At 40.0% G+C, this 17,865-nt stretch overlaps 1 protein-coding gene across 1 annotated transcript in view; it reads right to left on the reverse strand.

The window, feature by feature from the left end:
- Positions 1-17,865, reverse strand: part of LOC144329569 (uncharacterized) — a 330,604-nt gene that overhangs the window by 156,063 nt on the left and 156,676 nt on the right. The window contains exon 2 of the mRNA XM_077937309.1: positions 17,021-17,206. The gene's annotated coding sequence lies outside the window, so the exon portion shown is untranslated. The remainder of the gene's footprint in view (positions 1-17,020; positions 17,207-17,865) is intronic.

Consider the following 17,865-nt stretch of genomic DNA (forward strand, 5'->3'; position numbering starts at 1 on the left):
GCTATGATACAGGACTATATTATGAACATTTGATGCCTATTGTCCTAGAACTCAACACTGCAGTGCTTAGACAATATGTCCTGTAAGAGGGTACTGTTCGTGAACTACAAGATATATTTCTGTGATTCCATGGATTGTTGGACCCTGTAGCCAAGACTAGAACACATACTTGGAATCCAAAGTATAAGGTAATTCTAAAAGGCCTTGGTTTCTGTATTATAAATATAACTGTACTTGCAGAATTATGCTTTGACCATTTCTCCCTAAGCCAGCAATGAATGGGCAGGAACCACTGAGAGCTAGAACTCAAATCTGGCCTTGGTATGCAATCTTGACTATTTTAAGCTTTCTGATTCCCCACGTGCCTTTTATCAACCTTTCTCCATTCTGCAACTATTTTAATTATCTGGTACACGATCAAAAATGCATTCCCAGCTGTATTGTTCCAGTCAGTAGTGGGTGATGAGGCCTTCCCACAGCATTTCTCTTTAAGCTTCAGCATACGTATTTGTACTCTTCATCCTATCTATTTGGAACAGTCCCAAATTCCACAGGCTACTCCAGAGTGGAGAGGTGGAGCAGGAAGGGGAAAATGAAGGAGGTGACTGCTGCTGAACATCCAGGGTGTGTAACATAATACCCAATTGGTCACTGCTAATGTATTTAAACATTTGTTTATTGAGTAATTTATCTCTGGCACATTAAGAGATTGTTAATGGTGTTAGAGAGGAGTAATTGCTGTCTCTGTGATTAAGTTGAAAGGAACACAGACGCATAGTTAACAGGACACAGTATTTATATGATATTTGTAAGTCATATAAATAGATTTTTTCCTTGAATGGTAACGAAAGGCACATGAATCATTCATGGCGTTTATGTGACTGAATGAATGCTGATTCCTTAAGCAGAATTAGCAAAGAAGTTGATTCATGCGAAGAATACTGTCATTTCTACTTCCTGTTTAATAGAATAGCCTGAATTAAAGAGAACTGAAAAATATCCTCTGCTAGTTACATTAGTAACATTCCCATTTCCTGAAAGACACACAGACATGCATATACACATACACTCATGTTTATTTATTAATTCATGCATGCATGCATCCATCCATTTTCTCACCCAATTTTAATTGCAAGCCAGTTATGTGCCAGATTCTATGTGCCAGGCTGAGGAGATGATGGTGAGCAAAAATAGATGCAGTTTCTGTTCTTACAGGGTATAAAAAATCTAGGGTAAATAATGCCATTATTTAAAAACTACCCAAATGATTATATATTAATAATTACTCATTGAGTCAAGTGCTCTAAAGGAAAGGAATAAATTCTATGAGAATATGTAAGACAAGATACCTGATCTAATGTGGGAGGGTCAGGGTAGGCTTCCCTGCACATGTGGTGCTTACATTGAGATCTGAAGGATGACTGGTAGTGCTGGGTAGGAGAAGGTTTGTGCTTGATGAGTGTGTGTGGTTTGTGAGTGTGTGTGTGTGTGTGTGTGGTGTGAGTTGTCCAACACTCAGAACTATATGTACGAAGGCTCCATGGTGGGAGGGAAGATGAATGTGTCAAGGATTGAAAAAAAATAACAGGTAGCTGAACTGCAGAGTAAGAATGAAACTAGAAAAAACAGGACCCAATACATGCAGGACATTGGAAGCCAGGGCAAGAAATACATGCAAGAAATACAACTTTGAAGAAACAGGATCAAATATACTCCCTTCTCTCATCTCTAATACACATTATACACAAAATGAACAAAAAGGAAACACATGTCCAAAAGACATTGGGGGACTGTGTTATATTTTAAACAGGAGTATAATAAAATTGTCCCATATTCTTATTCAGGGTCCTGCATACAACCATGCCAGAAAAACTCCCAAAGAGATTTAATAAAATGAAACACATTTATTTGCATCATTGTACACTTTGTCCCTTCACTGAGCCCTTTATGAAACTGAGACAATTAAATGTACATGACCACCTTGCAGACATCAGGAAGGTACAATATTCCCAGCTGGTTCCATAACGCTGTACTACTTCAGTGCCTGGTTTAGGCTTTCATTGTGTTTATACAGCTACTAGAACCTCACAAGTTGGAGACAAATGGGAACAATCAATAGAAGCTGGACGCTTTGCACATAGAGTTATAAAATGGTAATTAATGTGGGCATTTCTGGGACCCCTAGAACAGTACCTTTGGTGTATGAGAGCCTGCTTACCCTGTTGTTTGACTCTCAAAGAATTTTGATGATTACAGTGTGTCTTATGTGTCTATCACTTTGCAGAAGCATTTGGCCTGAGAAGATACCACACCCTCTCAATTGTTTTCATAAGAATTGCCTACCATCTACAGATGCACCCACCCAAGCAAAGCCAGTGTGCTCTGCATAGGAAGCCTAAGATGATGGAGTGCACATGCTGTTTATTTAGTCATCATAGCTTTATGACTTGAAAATGTTGACAGAGACATGCATCTAGCAGTCACCATGGAAGGGATTCAGTAGCCCACTGTGCCACAGAGGGCATGCTTTGGATGTAGAGAGTGAAGACTTTCCACAACTCGTGAATGAGCCCTCTGTGAGTTTAGCCAAAACATTCATGTCAAATAAATGGAAATCTCAAATAAAACCCATCACAGGTCAAGCTCAGGAGGGCTGGCTAGCCAACAAATCCTAAGCAAGGGGGTTCAAGGGAAAAGGAAAACATATGTTTCATAAGCATGTATGAAATATGAAAATAATCTCCTCTTCTATAGCTTTTGAAATGAGGATAATGAAATATCAATCGGTCTTTGAGGATGATAAAAGGAATTTTTTTTGTAAGTTATAAAACAACAGTGTCTGCCTTTAGCAAGTAATCTCAAGAGAGTCACTTTCAGAGTTCAGACTGGAAAAACACTTAACTTCGAAATAGTTCTTTACAAATACTAATCAGATGGTCCACAAAACTCTCTACCATATGAAAGTTATCTTAACCCAAGTAGGGAAGTCACAGATAGCTGTAAATATCTGTGTGCCTAGCTCTGTGTTAGAAGCAATGGTGAATGTGTGTGTGTGTGGGATGGGGTGGAGTCAGTGGGTGTGTGTAGGTGTGTTGGTGGGTGGAGAAAGGGTGCATTCATTCAGGTGCAGGAAAAGGCTTTTTTTTTTCCTGACCAGTTATGTTTTTGACTGAATGGACCAAACTGACTGTTGTGGTGTCATGGAAACCTATCCATGGAAACCTTATAGAAATATCAGGAGCTGAAGGGAGGGAGTGTTGAAGAAAGCATCATAGAGAGATTGCTACCAACTGATTCCCATAGATACTATAAAAATAACTCCTTTTATCTTCCTATTTTCAGTGAGAGAATCTCACTATTTGGAAAATCATGGTTGCTATTCCACAGCTTTTTCTGTACAGATAACTAATAAACAACTTGGAAAACACTCACTCATCTCAAATGGAACTGAATTGAATCAGATGTTTAGTCTGGAGGGCTGAGGAAATGAAACTTATCTTTGTATCGAATGCAGTCCTCCAGCCTTCAAAACTAGTACATCAGCAAGTCCTATTAATTTTATGTCATAAATAGATCTCAAATCCACCTCTCTTTATCCCTACCACCAAGCTACAACTTTTATCACCCCTCCCAGTCCCCAAAGTCCCCTCTTATGTGTTTCCAAGGCACTCTATGCTTTTTTCAAAGCACCACCCTTTACATGTTCATTTATGTGATTACTTCATTCATTTGTTGTTTTATTAATTCATTCACTCATTCATTCAACAAATACTTATTGGGGGCCTACTCTGGGCCAAACACTGTTTCAGCGACTATTGATACAATAGTGAAAAAAATAGACAAGGTCCCTACTCCCATGGAGCTGACATTCGAATGGGCACAGACAGGTATAAGCAAATAAGTAGCAAATAAGAACAATGCCTGCTGTCTAATTGGGAAGACAGACATTCAATCCATTATTCCCTCAGCACCCAGTATGAACTTCAGATACAAATCAGACCAGGTCAGTCTCTGCTGAAATCCTTTCTATGGCTTCCTATTGCACTTAGAATAATACGCAACCTCCAAACATAACCTAATCATGTTGAGCCACTGAAGGTAGTATCTTGGTTTTAAAATATTATTAAGAAAACAAAGAAGGTATTAAGCTATTAGGCCTACTTTACGAAAAGCAAATGAACTCTCAAAAGAATGGGTGTCCTCCTTAACACTTTCGTTTTCAACATCTGCAATGCATGAGTTGCATTCTGTTTTTTACCATTTTTTTTTCTATTTGTACTCAAATAGATAATTTTTAAAAAGGTTGGTTTTCTTTTGATTATCATAACATCTCTCAGAAAACTGTTATTTGACGAGTTATGTGACCTCTCCAAGCTTTAGTTTTCTCCTATATGAAATGTGGATGGTCATATTTTATATCATACATTTGCTTTGGTGATTAAGTGAACCAAAGGGCATAATACCTGCCACAAAATAAATGTTTAATTAGATGTTTTTCCCTTTGAGAAAATGAATCAGTGCTCATCATTATTGCTGTAAATAAACAAACTTACTGACATAGGAATGAGAATGTCACTGAAATAAAAATAACATAATTGTTTACTTCACAGCAGGGTGATGGTTGGGGCAAGAAGGCATCTGCAGCGTGGGTCACTGGTAACCTGTCACAGTGACTGAACTGACACCAAGCCTTGCTCTGAAGCAGGTATTTTTATGCAGTTAACCTTCTCTGGGCTGGTGATTATGCAACATGTTTGTTCCCTGAGCACACGTTGTTCTCAGGCGGCCGGCATGGTCACTAAAAATCCTACCTGTTTTAGAATCTTCCTATTCGTAAATACCAGGCAATGTCACTAAAAAGGCTTACAGGCTGGGAAAAGGAACTGAACAAATCGTGGAGCAAAGATGCATCTCTTTTTCAGGTGGTACTTCTCCAGGGAACGATGTCCTTATCCGTGAAACCTTGAACTGAAGGCAAGCTCATCTCCCATCATTTACTCTTCAATTGCCTCACTCCTACAAACCTGCTCTTTAACTGCTTTTATAACTTCATCAACTTTTTCTGATCATAAAATAGAATATATAGCAAGAATAAATAATAAAGATCACTACTCATTCTACCCTCTCCCTACCTCCAAATAACAACATAACTTTGGTTGACATTTGATTATAGCCTTCCAGGATTTTCCCCCTATTTCTCTATATAGACATATTAAGTGGTTTAAGAGCATGGACTGTGGAATAAGACTGCCTGGCTTAAATCCCAGCTGTGTCACTTATTAGCTATGGAGCCTAAGGGAAATTACTTTTAGCTTCTCTGCCTCAGTTTCTTCACCTATAAAATAGAAATATTCCTGGAGTATTGTGAGGATGGGTAATACATATAAAATGGTTAGAACAGTGCCCAGTAGGTGCTCAGTAAATGCTATCTAGATGTATAATTATATGTAAAAGTTGAATAAGGAACACTTAACTATGTGACTTAGGAAAGAGAAGAACGTCTCTACTTCACAGCTGATTTCCCCGAATAAATAGTCGGTACACAAGAAACATTTGTTCAGTGAATGAGAGTGTGAACCAATAAATGCATTGATAAAACATGGACGAGTGGATAAATGATGAGAATGGATCAATGGAGTATAAATGCAGAAGAGCCCAGTGGAATATTTCTGGTTGAGGACGATCTGTGGGTCTTGGTGATTTTTCTAGGAATATTTGTAAGACTTGCATTTGGCACTTGAGGCCTTCTTGGTGGGAAGAATAGAAACCCACAGAATTACTCTGGATTGCAGGGGGAGGAAAGGAACTGAATTGTTTGGCGGGTCTGTAACTGACAGTGGAGCTCCTGGTCTCCTTTGTTGTTAGGTCTCCTCCTGCTGCTCAAACACCATGCTTACCTTTCTGCGGGGAGCAGAAGGCTCCATTCCTGAGTCTGGCTCCTACTTCTCCACGTGCTTAGGAAGAAGCTCCTGATCAGCAAATGCTAGAACCCTTCTCTAAGTCCCAGAACCTCATTACCTGCTGTTTACTTGGGTTTATTTATAGACTTGAAGAAATAACAGAAGTCAGTCACTCACCATGAGGTTTCTGAAAAATCTCTTCAGAACTTCTCCAGGCAAAGTGCCCCATCTTACCTCCCAACTCAGACCAGGGAAATGTATCTAGCTGATAAGCAACTCTAAGCTCTTGGTGAAAGGCAGCACTCTGGAATGAACCAAATGTTAGTATTTTCCATCGTGGAGTTCTTAGAAGAGAGGAGTCTCAAGGGGGCTTGAAGAGGAGGTGTGAAGGGGTGTGTGTCCTGTAGGCGCATGGTAGAATGGGCTGAGGGCCTGTCTGAGGCCTGGCACGACACAGGGTGGTTTCACACACGGCTCATGGTGAGGCCTGTTTTCCACCTTCGTCGAATGTCATTACATCACTCTTTTCCAGTTACAGGAAATCCAGTGAGTGCTGGCCACAGTATTTCCCTGAGATCCAAAGCAAACAAACCCGCCTCTCCTCAGTCCTGGAGGCTGACGACATGTGAGGGAAAAGCCAATTCACAGTATCTTTCTGTTGGGCCTGAGCAGCTGAGGGTGAACCCACTGGGCAGGCAGACAGTGGGCAGCTTTCTAAGCACATATGTGGCCAGAGAGCAGGAACGCATGTGCTCGTCTTTAAGAGACATTATTTCAAGTCCATTTTTCTACTTGACAGACTACGAGGGCTGGAGTCCCAGCTCTGCTACTTACTAGCTGTTTGAGCTCAGGCAAGTCCCTTGAGCTTGCTAAGCCTCAGATTCTTCATCTGTAAAATGTGGCTCATAATAGGACCAATCTTCATGGGAAACAGGAGCATTAAATGACAGCTTCCACATGAAGTGCTTAGCACAGTGCTTGATGCATATTACATACTCAATGTTTTCTATTCTTGTTATCACCAGTTAAGATGATCAGTCCATATTATTTAGGATTTTTAGTGCCATTTCTCCCTCAAATGCAGTACACAGTACTTTTTCTTTTTTTAAGTAAAAGCTTTTTTAAGACAAAAAATCCACACTGTAATGGGCAGAAGCAATAAGCGAGTAGCTTGAACAACGTGTATAGAGTGTCATGTAACCACACCCATGTCAAGATGCGCAGCATCAGCAGCTCACGGAAGCCCACTTGTGCTCCATTCACATGCACTATTCCCACCTTTCTGACCTTTGTCACGACAGATCAAGTCTTTAAATGAAATCAGTGTCCTAACCACCATCCAAATAAGGAGATAGAACATTTTCAGCAACCCAGATGAATTCCTATCTCACCCAAAGAAAACTGCTCTTTTCACTTCGATTACAATAAATTTTGGTCCTGAGTTTCTATAAACGGAATGATGCAGATGATATAGTATGCACGCTTTGGTGTCTGGCTTCTTTTATTACACTTACTCAACCATATGCTTGTGAGATTCATCCATGTTGTTATATGGAGCAGACATTTCTTCTTGTTGCTGTATATAATATTGCATTGTATAAATATTTCATATTTGTCTGTTTTATTGTTGAGGAATATTTGTGTTGTTCCCAGCCTTTTGTTATTACAATTGATGCTGCTATGAACATTCTTGCACATATTTTTGGTGCATATATACACCTTCCTGTTATTTATATATTTAAGAGTGAAAGTGACTATATCATAATGTCCATATTCATTTAGTTTTAGTAGGTAATGCCAAAGAGTTTCAACATTGTACCAATTTACATCACAGCAGTATGTGAGAGCTCCAGTCACTGTACATTCTCATCAACACTTGTGATTACAAGTTCCTTTCAAAAAATTTAGCTATTCTGGTGTGGTGGGTGCATTGCATTATCTCATTGCAGTTTTCATTTGCATTTCCTTGATGAGTAAGATGTTAAGCTCTTATATTGACCAGTTTCATATCCTCTTTTGTGAAATAGCTTCTCAAGTATTTTTGCCCATTTTTTTCTATTGGATTATCTGACTGATTTAGGTGAATTTAAAATGTAAATATGTTCTGGATACACAAAATATGTAGATATTTGGAGGCAAATATTTTTTCCCACACTATAGGTTGTCTTTTCATTCTCTTGATAATATTTTTTGATGAGCAGAAGTTTTAAATTTTAATATAGTTCAATTCATCAATCTTTTTCTTCTGTTTGGTACTTTTAATGTCTTATTTAAGAAAGTATTGCTTATCCTGATGTGATGAAAGTATTTTCCTATGTTATCTTTTGAAAGATTATTGTTTTTCTCTTCATATCTGAAGTTGATTTTTATAAATCGTGTGAGGTGGGTTCAGTACTCTTTCTCCCTTCTTTTTTTCTCATATGAGAATTCAATAGACTCAGCACTGTTTGTTACAAAGGCCTACTTTCCCTATTGCAGAGTAATAACAGTATTGTCAGAAATTTGGTGACCATATATGTAGGGGTCTTCTTGGGATTTTAATTAGAAAAAACTGTGCTTTTTACCCCCTTAAAATATTTAACTTATGGGCCAGGCAAAGTAATCCCAGCACTTTGGGAGGCTGAGGCGGGTAGATCACTTGAGGTCAGGAGTTTGAGACCAGCCTGAACAACATGGTGAACCCCCTTTTCTACTAAAAATACAAAAATTAGCCAGGTGTGGTGGTGCACGCCTGTAATCTCAGCTACTTGGGAGACTGAGGCAAAAGAACTGCTTGAACCTGGGAGACAGAGTTTTCAGTGAGCCGAGATCGCACACTGCACTTCAGCCTGGGCGACACAGCAAAGCTTCATCTAAAAATAAAAGAAGTTTAACTTATGATTTTGTGATGTTGGATACACAGATCCATGTCCCAAAAGCAACAACTTCTTCTGCTCACAAAAAAATTCAGGTTTGAGATGAACTCCCAAAGTTCTTACACTGAAATAATTTTTTTCTTTTTCTTTTTACCACACTGTGGTGGACACTAATTTCAAAGGATAGAAGTACTAACAAAGCAATTACAAGTTTGTATGTGCACCAGCAGGAATCAGCCCATAGTGCAGTGATTTCATACAATTTATGATTGGTAAATATTTTTGAAAACACATTATTTTCTACTCAAATGTAATTGGATACTACATTCAATATAATGAGCGATATCAACTGAGATTCTAACACTTAAGAGATAGTAAATATACGGCATGATCCTCCTGTGATCATGGCAGATGCTGCTAATTATGACATTCTCCACCATATATATGGTGAATATATGACATATGAGCCCCCATGCCTGCCTGTGATCATGGCAGACACTGCTAATTAATCATGACATTCTCTACTGTATAGCCCAGTAGTGGCCTCAGAATCCTTCTCCATGTAGAGCCCTAGGCATTCACTATCACCAGTTGATTAGATTTGTCACATAAAATGAAACCTACTTGCCATCATTAACTTAGAATTTCTGGCTGCATTCACCTCTACTATATCCTTAAAGCTCCTAGAATTCTGCTCCTTCCAACATAATCATCCTAAATTTTTCTCTGAATTGTCTGTATTATGTCAGCTGTGATTGAATCATTTAAAGTGGTATGAAAGGAGACAACTGGCTGGCTGGCTAGCTGCCTCCAGCGGGCCTGCTTGGGTAGGCAATTCCTTGGTGGGGTGAGCTCAGGACAGGACCTAAGCCTCACCTTTGCAGCTTATAAAGCTTCATTTAATGAGCTGTCCCTGAGTGTATCAGGCTACCAGGAGCAAACTTATAAAGAAATTAACAGGAGACAGATTTATCAATCAGAATGCTGACTGACTGATTGGTAGTGGGGTCACAAAACTTTCCAATGGGTAGAATATTGATTTCTACTACTCAGGAGAGCCCCTCTCTTATATAGAGCTACCTGAAAAACTGAATTAGTAATTGGAGGTTTAGTGGTTCAGAGCACAGACTCTGCACTAGGACCTCAGAGTCCAGGTCATGGTGATTTTAGGCAAGTTGCCTTTAGCTTCTAAATCTCAGTTTTCTCATCTTTACATTGGGAGAGGGGGTGATAGTAATTACTTCTGAGGATTCAGTGCACAAATGCATGTATATCATTTAATAGCTTAGGATCAGGCATGTAGTAAGCAGTTAATAAATGTTACACAGCACAAAGGGAATGGGATATTTTTAAGGACTGTTTTGTCCAGACAATGGAAAATCTTTGAAATCCTTTGCTCCTTTTTTTTTCTTTTTCTTTTCTTTTCTTTTTTTTTCTTTTCTTTTTTTTTTGAGACAGGGTCTTTTTCTGTTGCCCAGGCTGGAGTGCAGTGACTCCGCTCACTGCAACCTCCACCTCCCGAATTCAAGTGATTCTCCTGCCTCCGCCTCCTCAGTAGTGGGAACTACAGGCGCGTGCCACCATGCCTGGCTAATTTTTTGTATTTTTTAGTACAGATGGGGTTTCATCGTGTTAGCCAGGATGGTCTCGATCTCCTGACCTCGTGATCCATCCACCTTGGCATCCCAAAGTGCTGAGATTACAGGCGTGAGCCACTGCACCAGGCCTGCTCCTTCTTAGAAGCAAAAATAAGTCAGTTCATGTGATAAAGTATCTGTCACACTTTCTTTCTGTTGGATAGTTTTGGATGAATAAAAATTATTAAACACAAAATCCCCGTCCACTAGATTTCATGCTAATTTCTGTCTCCTTCCAAAACCAGTCACCATTAGATTAGATAAAATAAAAGGACTAGGTTTTACCATTTATATTGGTCATGTTCTAATCCTGAGCATAAAAGCTGGCCACCTTGCTTGGACAACAGGCAGAGAGATAATTTGGTCTTTTGATTGGCCTCAGGAGATCTCCTATTTCCTTGATAAAGACTTATGAGAGGCAAGGAAGAACATTGATGTGCAGGTGAGTGTATTTTTATTGTAATTTTACTGGAGGTGGGGTGAGGAGGAAGATGAGTATGTTTCCTGAATGGCTACTGTATGTCACAAGTACTGCCCATGTGCTTCTTCACTTAATCTTCATAACAGCCCTATAACACTGATATCTTTATGCTTTATGGGCAATGTCCGGAAGGTGAATAATTACCCTAAGATCCCACAGCCAGCAGGTGGTGGATTTGAATATTTGATGAACTTGAACCCAGAGCCATCTGATATCGGAGTTCATGTTCTCTGAACTCATGACACCTTACTGGCTACTTTTAGCTGAATTTTCAGAGGTTGACATTTCTTCTCACCTCATATGGAAGATTATAGTTTGCAGACTCTATTAGTGTGATTACAAAATCTTTGTCCATTTATATAAGTATGAGAAGATAGACACCAGTGAGGAGATCTAGAAGAATAATACCCAGTGGGAGGGAGAAATTGTTTAAATCAGTGATTCATAGTCTTGAGTGTGCATCAGATTCAAATAGAGGGCTGCCTAAAACACAGATGGCTGGGCCCCACCTTGAGTGATTCAGTGGGTCTGAGGTGGGGCCTGAGAATATGCATTTCTGAAAAACTCACAGGAGAATTTTGACAGATTCATATATGTGAATATATTCACAAATATATATATAATTAACTTACACAATCACAAGGTCCCACACTAGGCTGCCTACATGCTGAGGAGGAAGGAGAGCTAGTCTGAGTCCCAAAACCGAGAACTTGGGGTCCGATGTTCGAGGGCAGGAAGCATCCAGCATGGGAGAAAGATGCAGGCTGGGAGTCTAAGCCAGTCTCTCTGTTTCCATGTTTTTCTGCCTGCTTTATATTTACCGGCAGCTGATTAGATGGTGCCTACCAGAATAAGGGTGGGTCTGCCTTCCCCAGCCCACTGACTCAAATGTGAATCTCCTTTGGCAACACCCTCACAGACACACCCAGGAACAATACTTGCATCCTTCAATCCAATCAAAGTGACACTCAGTATCAACCATCACAATGCTGATACTACTGGTCCAGAGATCACACTTTGAGAAACACTGGGTGATTTAAACAGGGGAGAGAGAAACAGGAGGGAGTAAGAGTGGAAAAGACAGTGGGCTAGAGGGTTAAAAATCCACTAAAAGCTGTATTCTCCTATGGCCACATATCCTATGTTTTATAGGATTTATGCTCTTGTCTGTCACTTCCAGCATCACTCCAGTGTACCCATTGATTCTGTGAGCGGTAGAGATGTGGTTGGACAGGGTAAGGACAATGAGGGTTGAGTAGTAGAGAAGGAGTGAGGTGGTTGTGAACTGGGTGAATTAGATGGCAGCTCTGTTACCTACCAGCATCCAGATTGCCCTTTCCCGAGGGAGAACTGACTCTGGCCAGGCCCTATGCAGGAAGGGGTGGGCTAGAATTAGAGCAGTAGCAGGCAGCAGATCCTCTTGGGCCATTCCAGAGTGAAGAGTGTGGACAGCCAGGCATCCAATGGGGAAGGTTCAAACCACAGAATTGGCTCTTGAGTTACTCCCTCATGTTTCTGTATTGATATTTGAACCAGACCAAGCCATAGTTTTCCTATCAAACTTGCTCCCCACGTACCCCTCTGTTCCCACCAAATTGCAAAACAGAAGAAAAATTGAAGAGGAGACTCTTTGGACCATTGCCATGGTAGATTTGGAAACTCAGCTGGGGAAAAGGAGCATGAAAAGGTTAAGCAACTTGCTTTACTGCTTACCACCCAATATTGGACTTCGGGTTTGGAATTTGGTTTGAGGTAGATAGGGAAAAATATTTCCTTCTTAACTGATTGTTCTTGGTCAAACAAGAATGTCAACAAACCTGAGAAAAAAGCTTTATTTACAGTTATCTTCCTCAGTGGAGGTGTTTGTTTTATATCTCTCTAGCTTCATATGTGGCTTTCGGTGAAAATAATAGTGATTACTTTCAGGCACTGTTGGCTTTTACTGAGCAATAGGTTTGAAAGATTCCTGAGAGGCCTGTTTTCTTGGCCTTGAAGGAGAAATGTTACGTTAGATGTTTCTAGTCATTTTGAGAGGCAGTGTGATGGTAATTTATGTTTAGCATACATTTCTTGAGCACCTACTATGTGCCAGGTACTGGTGGGTGCCAGTAGTAGCAATAGTGAAAAGATCATTGGACCCAAAGTGTTAAGACCAGGTTTGAATCTTAGCTGTGTGCTTCCTAGCTGTATGTCACTTTGCTTTTCTGAACTTAAATTCTATCTATAAAATAGGTATATGCTCAGCACACAGGGGTGCTGCAAAATGGCTTTGAAAATCATAAAGAGCCATGTGAGTACAAGGTGGCAGTATTGTAGCATTTGAGCTACCTTCTCTTGGCATTATACAGTCGGACATTATTGTGTGGCCTGGGATTAGCACAGTGCTTGGCACATAGGGGTACTCAATAGCCACTTGTAGAAGGAAGGAAAGAGGTAAGAGGCGAGGAAGGGAGGTTTGAGTAGGTCCTCAGCAGTTGCACTTCAGTTTCAGCAAAGGTCCCTGATAAAGTGGTAAACTACCTATGGTTAGGTGAGAGCTGAATTGTACTTGTGGCAATTCACTCTGGGTCAGGGAAGCACTAACCTGCATTCTCTTGCCCATTGATCATTGATCCTTGAATGCAGACTTTGGTTCTAAGGTGAAATCTCCTCTGAAACATAAATACCTTACTTTCACTCTGCCCATCTCATTGGTTTGTTTGGGGAATCAAATTATACAGTAGATGTAATTGTGCCTTGAAAATTGTGAAGTATGATACAGAAAAGACATTTTCTTCTATTTTTATACACACCTGTCTCACACTAAGTTTTCAACAAAAGGCTTAAAGGGAGGTCTCATATTTATTTTCATGGCTTGCTATGGTCCTGCTTTCTCATGAACTTGGGGAACTACTGTGGGAAGTTGAAAACAAGGTATTTTTAAGTAAGAAGAAAAATAACTTTTTTGAACACCTTTAACAGGAATTCCACAGTGAAAACAATAGGTGGTAAGAGAAGTGAATAAGAATCTTGTTGTAAAGGGAGAGAAAGGAACTAATGATCAGCAGTTAGCAAGGAAGGCAGGAAGGAGAACTGGCAACGGATGGTCAGGAGTTCATGGTGGATGGTGGAACTGCTCAGAGAAAACCTCTGTGGACACAGCCACAGACTGATGTTCCCTGGGTGGAGGTGGCCTGGTCCACACGAGGTCCAGGCTCTCCTCACTTTCTCCAGTGGTAGCAATTACTGATCAAGGACCTCTGCCTTGCTAACTAAAAGCTGAAATATGCCCTAGCTCGGTGCGTGAGCCTCCACAGGAGGTTGCCCTTCATATATCTATGGGGGCCAGGCAAGATGTATAAACAAGTGAAGTTTGCAGGAAAAATAGACAGGGAGTTCTGAGAACTGGGCAAACTCAAGAGCACACGCGTGGGCTGCAGGCAGCAGTGGATCCAGTTCATTAAAACCATCTGGAATATGATCCAGTTTTTCTAGATCATCAACTTTTTAAGAAAAGGAAGAAATCTATATTTGTAAAATGAAACCTCCTAATCTTAAATGTTAAATATACTGTGTGGGACTGGCGAACTATCTCCCTGATTTACTTGTTTGCCATCTCTGGTGTAAATCCTCATATGCATCTCAAACATGCTTTTATTAATTTGTGTGAATTTCTCATAAGAACCATAAGCACAAGCCCTACATATTCACCATCTCAGAGCACCCTGACCTCTTCCCTCTTAGAATAGTTACTGTACATCTGGTTGGGACGCAGGCAACACAGTGCAGTGGTTATGAGCTTGGGGTCTAGAGTTAGACAGCTCTGGGCTCGAATTGCTGCTTTAGCTTTTCCCAGGTGTATGACCCTAAATCGGACATTTACAATTTCTTTTTTCCAGAAAAAATACTTATTGAGAGCAACCATCATACCAGTACTGCCTTCGGCCTTCTGGGAATATGATTGTGAACAAGTTAGGATGTCTATTCTGGAGGGATTAATAACATGACACATTCTGGATCATAATAGCTTAGCTTAATGGCACTGAAAATGAGCACATCAGAATAAACCGTAAATAACACCAACCACTAATGCTTACATTTGAAAGTAATAGCAGCATCTAAAATAACCTTTAAAATAAAAAAAGTGATTTTCAACATGTACTTAGCTATGCTTTTTTTTTCTTCAGACAATAGCAGGGATGACATATGTTAGAATCTAAAATATATCAGTTTAGGCTTTTAGAGAACAGTCATGCGTCACTCCGTGCCATTTGTTTTTTTTTTTTTTTTTGTCAGATGAGGATAATAGCACCTTCTCTATTGATTTTAATCCATTACTGTAAGCATTGAATATCATTGACATCATAAAGAACAGCACCCTTGCAGGATTTATTTTATGAGCAAAACAATATTTAAGATTTGCCTCTTTCTCTTAAAGTATAGCAAGATTGAAGAAATAACCAGTGCTAGGTATTGCAGAGGCAGACAGAATCACTATTCTTCAGGGGCTCTTCAGTTACAGTTAGTCTCTCTTGCATTTGCTTGTGTATCTTTATAATGCCAGGAGCAAGGGGGTATACAAAAAATCGCAAATTGATATGTGTAGAAGATGCTGACAGTGATCCATTGTTACTGTAGGGTACAATGCACTCTGTGTTTTGATGTAGTGGTTGGAGTCAATAACTCTCAGCTTTACTAGAGAAGTTGTGAGCAATTGCTTTTTTATCCAGAACTTAACCTTTGTGAGCCCTGGGTTTCTAATCTGACATGGAGCTAATTATCCTTTGTTTTTCAAAAGGGTTTTGTGAGGATTAAATGAAACATATATAAACTACTTGTGGCTGTTCCTGTCACATAGCAAACACTGAATAAATGTTAAATATTCTCATTGTTGTTAATAACAGTTAAGTAATTGGGTTTTCAAGCATTTTAGTTTAATCTCACTGTTATTCTCTTTTGAAGCAGCAGCTCTGAGACTTCCAGTTTATATCCCACAGAGTCCGGGGCCCAGCACGGGTCCTCAAATGCTGGATGATGATATTTGTACCACCACGGTCATCACCATTATTATTACCACTGTGTCTGTTACCGTCACCATCATCGTCACCACTAGAGCTATTGTTTACTGAGTACCATCATGTCCCAGTTCCTGTGTTGCTTCCATATTCGTTCTGTTTATATTCTCACAGCAACCCTATGAATTTAGGAATTATTTCCTCCTCTCCCCACTTTACAAATGAGGATGATGAGGCTCTCAGGAATTAAACACCCAGCTCAAGGCCACCACTAAAGAACATCAGAGACAGAATTCAGACCCAGACCTGTCTGACCACAAAGGCTGAGCTATTTTCCTTACATCACGCTCCAGATCCATTTGGGAAATGGAGGTGGTGGGAGTTACAGATTACGTAACTGGTCTTGGATAGCTTGGCGTTCTGAGGTGCGTGTCCCTTTGCATTTTGGTACACTGCTATCATTTTGTCTCTTTCAGATGGCTGATAGCAGTTTATTTATAACTGAGAACTGACAGTTTGTTTATCCAAATAGCTCTTTGAAAGGTTCCAATTATGGTTCCGCCACATCTCTGAAGGCTAGTGGTGGAAAGGCAAAGTGATGCTATCTGTGCTGCCTGCTTAGGTACAAAACACAAGAAAATGCCATTCTTTGAGAGGAGGCCCTGACTGGGGCAGAGACAGCCATGTCCCGAGAGAGATCAGCACTAAACAGACCTTCAGAATGGATGCTGACTACCCTCCAGTTCACGTCTTCAGTTGTAATTAATTCTCCTAGGCAGGTCCATGTGTCACAGATACAACTAGGAAGTCATCTGTCTTGTGTGACTTCCAGAAGGTGGTTTCTTCCCAGCCTTGATTTACAATCTCAGCCATATGGATATAGCTTCCCTTCTCACTCTGCCTACCATCAAAGCGAGATAGTTAATCCCCAGTGGCCTTTCAGTCCTTAGTCCTCTGTGATGGAGCAGCTCCTGTGAGCAAGACCCTATGCTTAGCATCAGAGAGACACTAAAGAGAGATTCAGAACCTTTAACATGTTGGAGGAAGAAATGAGATCAAATTTGTAAATTTGTAAACTTGATATTTGGGTGCCCATTGTTCCAGTGTGATTCTGTACTTTTGAGTGACTCGGCATGGAAGTGAAAGAACTTACTCAGCAGAGGCAGCGTAGCATAGAGAGAAGCTTGTCAGACATCTTCTGCCACAAACTTGCTATGTAAGCCTGGGATCACTGCTTCATCTTGAGTCAGATTGTCTGGATTCACTTCCCAGCCTTGCCACATATGGGCTGTGGGACTTGAGCACGCTGGTTAATTCCTCTGTTTCTCAACTTTGTTATCTGTAAAATGGGGATAACTTTCTCACATGACTGTTATGAGAATTTAAAAAGATAACGTATGTAAAGTGCACTATGTGCCTGGCATATAGTGCCGAGTGCTAGCTGTAAAAATAATAATAAAAAAGAATAAGTGTTACTAATATTATTAATATGTTTCGGGGGTCAGTGCTAATCTTGCTCTTTTATAGCTGTGCTCACTCTGTGATGACTTCATCCTCTATGACTTTAAATACCATCTCCAAATTTGTAGTTCAAGCATCAGCTCCTCTCCTGAGCTTCACACACACACATGCATCTCCATATGTATCTATGTATGTATATGTATTTATATATTTTTTGCATAGACATTTAATGGGCCTCTGAAACTCTGTCTTATTTTGCCGTATTTTTTTAATAGCACATATTCCCTTCTCACCTAGCATGTTTTTTGTTATTGATGTTTATTGCCTCTCTAGAACATAAGCTCCATGAGAGCAGAATATTATTTTGTTCACTATTGCATTCTCATCATTAGAACAGTGCCTAGTACTTAGTAGGCAATCAAGCAAAAATTGTCTCCTTATGAATGAAAGGAATGAAGGAAGAAGACTCATCATGAGCCCACTTTTTCCTATCTCTAAAATACAGTGACTGAGTTAGAGGCTTTGTGAAAGGTCCCT

The sequence above is a fragment of the Macaca mulatta genome, chromosome 6, assembly GCF_049350105.2.
Source record: "Macaca mulatta isolate MMU2019108-1 chromosome 6, T2T-MMU8v2.0, whole genome shotgun sequence".
NCBI classification, from domain to species: Eukaryota; Metazoa; Chordata; class Mammalia; order Primates; family Cercopithecidae; genus Macaca; species Macaca mulatta.